Consider the following 7,500-nt stretch of genomic DNA (forward strand, 5'->3'; position numbering starts at 1 on the left):
AGTAGTGATCAAGTTTCTAGGCCTACTGTGAGAAACAGGTAATTAATACAGAAGCAGGTCTGAGCAAAATATTTGAAACATTAACTTATCAATTAATAACAAGACCTACTTGCTTTTGTGGAAGTAGAATAGAAGGTAGCAAATGTGGCTCATTCTGGACTGAGAAATGGAGTGCCAGAGGACTTGAATAAGGTCTGATTGGAACATCAGTAAGTGGGGTGAATACATTGGCTTATACAATGACTGCTCATTGCTATTCAAAACTGAGCCTGCTGATTGTGCAGCCAGTATGCCCATTGTAACTCAAGCACATACCAAAGAAAAATGAACAACCAATAATATACCATTGAGCAGCCAGTCCTTTTGCTGGCATGCTGGGAGACAGCAAAATATGAGAAAAATCAGGTGTGCTCTAGAAAGCGAAAACAGACACATACCTGATTCTCCTTGTATTTCTCCACTGTCTCTTATAAAATCCTGACTTTTTAAACATTACCCAAAAAGAAAAAAAAAAGAAGAAAAAACAGCAACAGAGATTTTCTTTTCTCTGTTGCTTCTCCTGTACTGTGCAAGTGTGGGAATACAATGAAGTGGCATAATACAGGACATTATTTAAGAAAGATACAATTTATTTCTTAAATAATGTCATTGTATAAAAGAAATAATACATTCCTGTCTGTGGGCATATCATGATTTACCCACTCATAGTCATGGATTATTACTTAAAAGGTTGTTGGCAACTTATAGATTAATATCAGTAAGCATACTTAAATAAACCAATCTTAATAATAAAATGGTGTTGTAATTTACATCACTCTCTCCCATCATGACTAGTGTTAGTTACCTGGCTTTGCTTTGACGTAATTTTTGTTTTAAGCCTTCAGTGCAATAATTCTCCTTAGCTGTTCCATACTATATGCTGCATTCCACAGATGGTCCATTTCACGTGGAAATAGTCTGTCCCTTTTCATACTGATATGATGAATTCTGAGATGATTATGGAGCGTGTGCTGTAGTGCAAATGATATAATTTTGCTGTGGTGTTCTCTTCTGACGTCATGTTTCCAGTGACAAGTTAGGTTTTAGAAGAGTAGTTATAATAACCCGTGATCAAACTGTAACAGAAATATTGCAGGTAGACTAAGAAAAGCAGATAGCCTTACCTGTAAATTATTCTGGTGGTCTTTCTACCCATTTCTCTATAGACTGAATTTCTTCAATGCTGTAACCTCTTACTGACCCCTGCTGATTAAACACAAAACTGCATGTAATATTTTTGTATAGTATGAAGTTCACACTATATATTGAATTTTATGAAGAGATGCCTATCTGTACACCTCTAGATGCAGTCTCTGTAGAACATTTTTCTCTGGGCCTGCACAATTAGACCACCCAGGTAAAAAAAAAAACATGACTAAACTGGCATGTAATTAATTTGCTGTTCTGAAGCATGTTGCATATTAAAAGTGCAAGTTTGGGAAACTGCCTTTATGTTACTGTAGTCTAAATATGACCATGCTGTAGAGTAATGCAAGACTAGGCACTTCATTTCTGTATCTTGTAGGTAATTCGGAATTTCAAGATTTAAGTTTAGATACCAAAACTGAAAGTTGCTTTTTGGTGCAGTCATTTTATTTATTTATTTATTTATTTATTTTCAGTTTGATGACCAGGGAGGTCCACTGGGTTCAAGGAGCCCGTTTTCAGTGGAAGCCCCAGGGAGAAAAGCTCCACAAAACATAGCACACATAGTAACAATTAAACAATTAATATAAATGATGTAGTAAAACATAAGCACAGTAGAATATCAACATAGTATGGTATACAGTGCATATTTACATGCAAATACAATTAGAGGTCGATAATACAGAGTCACCATTATACTGAGGATTTAAATCTTCTGAGAATGCTATGAAAGAAACATTTGTAAGAAAACAGTAAATATGATTGAACTCCTATTGGGTAAGGTGTAAGGTAGTTTATGTATATGTATGTATAAAAAAAAAAAAAACATTTAAATTATCATGCTTGACAAACAAGAAAATATATAAGTGATTTTTGAAAATATTCTACTTTGCTGCTGGAAAAGTAAGTACCTGATTGCAATGTGTAAAATGGCTTAAGCGGTATGTAGAATACAGTATAGCCTAAATGTCAAAGCAATGAGCTGTTAATAAAAAGATGGTACCAAATTTAGCACAGCAAGTCGACCAGATTTTGATTCAGAGATTCCAGACGTAATCTGTATGGCTATAAAGCATGCCTATGTCATTTCAGTTATAAACATAATTAAAAAGAGTACTCCCAATACACAATGCCAAATACAGAAATTTTGCACAACTCCTTTTAACTGATTACCACAGATGCGGATGCTGACAATGCATCATGATAGCTGTAGTGAGTATTATATTGTGTTACTATTACAGTAAGGGAAAGAGTAATAAATTATCTGTAAATGTATTTAGTCATACTCCCAGAGCAAAACACTCCTGGAGCCATGTATGTATGCTGCATAGTAGAATACATTTTTTTCATTAATTTTTATGGATCTTGCTAAGTTATTAAAACCTCAATACATGATATATATATATATATATATATATATATATATATATATATATATATATATATATATAAACATTTTAATAACTATATATTAACATTATAATGTGCTGCTTCTGTTATTACTACATATATCCTTTCCATCTTCCATGTTTGAAGTATAAGACTTGCAATTGCAAACCCTGCAACAATGAAAAATAAAGTGAGCTTATAAAGTAGACAGTCATGAAATTGAACCTCTGATTAAATAGATCGTGATTCAGATGTGGAACAATTTAATAAACCTTTAATGGAAAAGTGTCATAGCATCAGAGTAAATTAATGAAATGCATTTGGATGTGTGTGTGCGTGTGTGTGTGTGTGTGTGTGTGTGTGTGTGTGTGTGTGTGTGTGTGTGTGTGTGTGTGCGTGCGTGCGTGTGTGTGTGTGTGTGTGTGTGTGTGTGTGTGTCTGTGTGTGAGAGTGTGTATATGCCTGTCTGTTTCTGCATTTCTCTGTATGTTCATAGGTATACCAGATTAGCAACCACTTGGGCCCTTATAAGCCTCACCATACAACCCAAATATGACCCACAAATTTGATTTCTATACGGGTGATTTACAGACTGTCTTTTCCATCAGAGACATAGGTGGCAGACCAGAGGTGAAGTTCTGATTACTTATCCATCGGTTGTACTTAAATAGCGATAGGGAAGAGCAAAGATCACCTTTCAGAATTCTGTACGATACCGAGTAAAAAGACAGTGCTTTGAGGCAATAAGCTTAGTAAATTTTGTTTACTCGCTGGATTCTTTTTGTAAGGATCATTTGTGGACATAGCAGTTGCTCCATTTGTCTGGTCAGGTACATACTGAAGGTGGCATTGTACTCTATAATAGGTATAATGTGCTTGTGTATTTCACAGTTGTGTCTTGCATTCATAACTGCAGTAGCTAAGTGGTTGTAAGCATTCCCTGCTGCTCACTGTAAACTATACCTAGTTGTTCAATTAAGGTCATGCAGGGGTAACTGAAAGCAGATTCTCCCCAGTCATTCAAAAGGGTAAAGAAGTGCCACCTTCAGCCCCTTGTCATCTGGCCTTACAGGCCTGTTTGCCTCTTGATATATGAGCCACTCGCATTGCAGCAGCTGACAATGTGACAACGTACTGTTTATGTGTTTATTGGTTACAGAGTCTGTAAGTTGATATGACTGACACTATTTTCCACTTCTGCAATGATTCCTTGGGCAATATAACAGCACAGTATCCTTAGAATAAGTCAAAATCTAATTTGGTTCCAAATTATAGCAATTTCAATGCAATGCAGCAAAAACAGTAATGCAGTTTTCATCAGAAATTTAAACCTTCTTAAAGTCCCTTCACTTAGGCCCCACATTAATCATTTCTTAAACTGAAGGTCAGATCATTCAAAACAGAAGGACAATACAAACAAATTAGTACTCAACCAAAAAAAAAAAAACATTATTTTTGATTAGTAACTGAGAGTTCAGTACAGAATGAGATCGGAAAGTGTATGGTTGTCCCCAAGGTTACATATTCTCATAGGTTAGATCATTCAGTAGTTTCCGAGAACAGTGTAATTATGTATTTTTCATCACTGTGGTTGTCTTACATATTTGGAAAACATTTGTGTTACAGATACAGAATTCATGCCCTTACCAAGTTGTTTTACAAGTTCTGTTTTCTTGGTGAATGAAAAAAAATTCTGACCGATGATACAATATGAGCCTAACATGATTAGCTCCCAGAAACCACCACTATAACAGTATCTTATTTAGCAGGCCTTAATACTGTCCCTCATATGTTGCGATGCAAATTAAATTCTTTACACTGAAAGCCATTTCTCTCAGCAAAATGACCATGCAAAATGCAGTCTCTGACTCATGCAGCTGAGTGGCAGAGACTAAATGATAAACATTATTTTATTGTTGAATATTAGAAAATATTTACAAGGTTTGCTAAGCTCAGTGACATGCCTGTTTATAAAGAAGGATCCTTAGTCTACCAAACCACTTTTTTTCTTTTGTTCTTCGTATTCTAAGACCATGCAAAGAAGTGTGTGTGCTGTTTGCATAGTGAAACAAATATATGCAAAATGAGATTGCCTTAGCATGGAAATGAACTTAGGGTCCTCTAGAAATTGTCCTGTAATTCTCCCAACTGTGTTTCATCAGTTCTTTAATCTTTGTCAGTATTTATCTCAATAAGCATTTACTCACTGCAGGCACACTGTTGCATCTATTGTGTATGTGTACTCAGTCAGGAACACAGAGAACAAATTAAATGCCCCATGTGGGACTAGAATGTAATCTGTTTTTTTAGAAATAATTCTCAGCTAGAGCGTCTTCTGCGTTGCGACATGTGTGGATGGGCATGCCTTTGTTGAAGGTTGTGCGTCAGAGCTGGTAACTCGGTACATACAAATCAACTACCAATCATTAGCGGACTGGTGTTCTGCTGTTGCGACCCCTAACTGGGAAAAGCCGAAAGACACAGACACAGACAGCAAAACTTTTACACTACTAGATGGTCCCAAATGCAGAAATGTGTGTGTCTCACCAGCTGTTTAATTAGGGTTTTCAATGGTCAAACCAGTGGCACAACAGCCTTGACTATATCAATAGTGATACTACAAGTTAAACTAAATGGCTTTGGTGTGATAGAGTGAGAAAACATTGTTAGGTAGCCTATTCTGTGAGGATGGATTTTGATGCAGAAAGGCCTTTCTGCAGTCCACATAAGCTACACAGCATGTTCTACCATAGTTATCCATTGAAGAAAACTATCAGGCTACAGTTATACAGCATATGCTGTCCAATCAATGTTATTGTGTGTTATACAGCTTATCTGAGGAGCGCATTCCATAAACGTAACTCATTCCATTTACTTTTACTGCATTAGAGATACTGTATGAATGAATGAGGCATCTCTGACTAAAGAACAATGATTTACTAGATTTATGACAAAAAGGGAGACAGCTTTTAGCATATGGGGCAGCTAATGGTTACATCAAATTGCGGTAAATGTCTGACATGGTTAGCAGCCTCTCCCAGTTTGGTTCTAAAGGAGAATACTGATAAAGACATATGTAAGATACGCTTAAGTGCTGAACCAGGGACCAAACAGCCTTATGGCAAGCTATAGACAAAGAATAATCGCTAAGGCTGCTAAATTATAAAGCTCTTTAGTGCTAGGTATTGGGGTGAAAGGGATTCACCAACGACTTCTTGTGCTATAAAGATTTGACTAGTGCAGGATGAGACTTAAAGCCTGTGCTTCTCAAAATGGCTGCAGATGCAGTGAGACTGAATGTCAGACACTAAAGATTGGTGGATATGGTTAGTAATTTGTTAGCTTATATTCAAGTGATATCAGACTGAAAGGGTCACACAGACAGTCAGCTATGGTCAGTTCACATTCAAGTGACCAGTTTCAGACATATCAGTCATTTTGTATACATTTTTCATCTCTCTAAACGTTTTACTGTTTTCCTTATGTACTCGTTTTTTTTCTCGATTTTTTTTTCATGGAATTATATTAACAAGTTCAGCTGAAAGGAATGTCATTGACATTTCAATCTCTCATGGAGACATTTAGGAAGCCATTCGTAGTTTAGAGAGCAGTAAGTTTTCATGGACTAAAAAGCTATCAGATGATTGGTAAAAATTAATATCAAGTGTTACTAGTGCCTTTTCTTACTTCTGGATGGGATGTTGGAGTAAAGTTATCTGCTTCTTATAACTAATGTGATCATAATAACATTCTTCCATATTCATGGTCTGTTTATTTCTATTTCTCTACTGAACTCAAACAGAAAGATCAGCCAAGATGCTTGTAGACATAATGACTAGGTCATCTCATCTCCCTGCACAGGTTAGGTTCATGAAAGGCAGACATTTAAATGCCACTGTTGGCTCCTATCCTCACAGCTATAGCAGGCCAAGTCCCTTTACTCTGTGGCTAAGATACTCCTTTCAGATATCAAGGAGGATTTTTGACAGTGAAGTATTAGCCATTTATTCAGAGTATTGTATATGACTTTTGGAGAAACTTTCACAAAATGTATCATGTTAACATATTATAATCTCATAACCAGTTAGTCATTTTCTCAGAACCCATTTCTCTAACACTAGGGCCAGTTGTCAGCAATTACCCAGGAAATTTCTCCAAGACCTCAACAATAGCTATATATTCATTAGCAGAGATGAACACATGAGAGTAAGGGAGGTGGGACAATCTTTTGGGCAGACTGACAGAATTCTGCCCCACATTTGAGAGGTCTCTGACCAGTTAATTAATGTAAATAAATCTGTTTATGTCAGGATGAATTCTATATCTCTTGCTAATGTATTTTGTTATAAGGAGCTGGAAGTGTCTGGAAAAATGTGTGGATTTTACCATCAAGAGCATTTTTCAAGATTGTAATTGGGATAATTATGCATCCTGGAAACTACAATTATATTTTATGTTGATTTCAGAGTGAGCTGTGTCTGTCCTTTTTGATGGTGAGACTGTGGCCATTTACATTTCAAGCCATCATCCATTTTCCTTTTTGGCACGATTGCAAGGTCTGATTATATGCTTTATATGAGAAAATAAACTCCAAGGATTAACAGGAACATGCAATATGTAGAGCTAGATGGTGAAACTCAGACAGTTTCTGATTCCTAGATGTAAGCTTTGCCAGCAGTCTGAGTCAATACAAAAAAAAAACTTGGGGCTGGACAGCCATCATATAGCTCTGGTCTTCTTTGAAGATTTAAACATGGAAAGTGTTGGTAATGATATTTTCGGTTTGAGGGATTACTTATGGACACTTTTATACAGAGGGATACTCTGCCCCTGTAGAGAGCTGGAGAATTATATTCCTAACAATGAGTTAATGGTACTGTTCAAGGATGTTCAGGCAGACTTGCTGTGACAATTCCTTTGCCTAGT

Source organism: Protopterus annectens, chromosome 4.part1 (assembly GCF_019279795.1).
Source record: "Protopterus annectens isolate FY-2018-M chromosome 4.part1, PAN1.0, whole genome shotgun sequence".
NCBI lineage: Eukaryota > Metazoa > Chordata > Ceratodontiformes > Protopteridae > Protopterus > Protopterus annectens.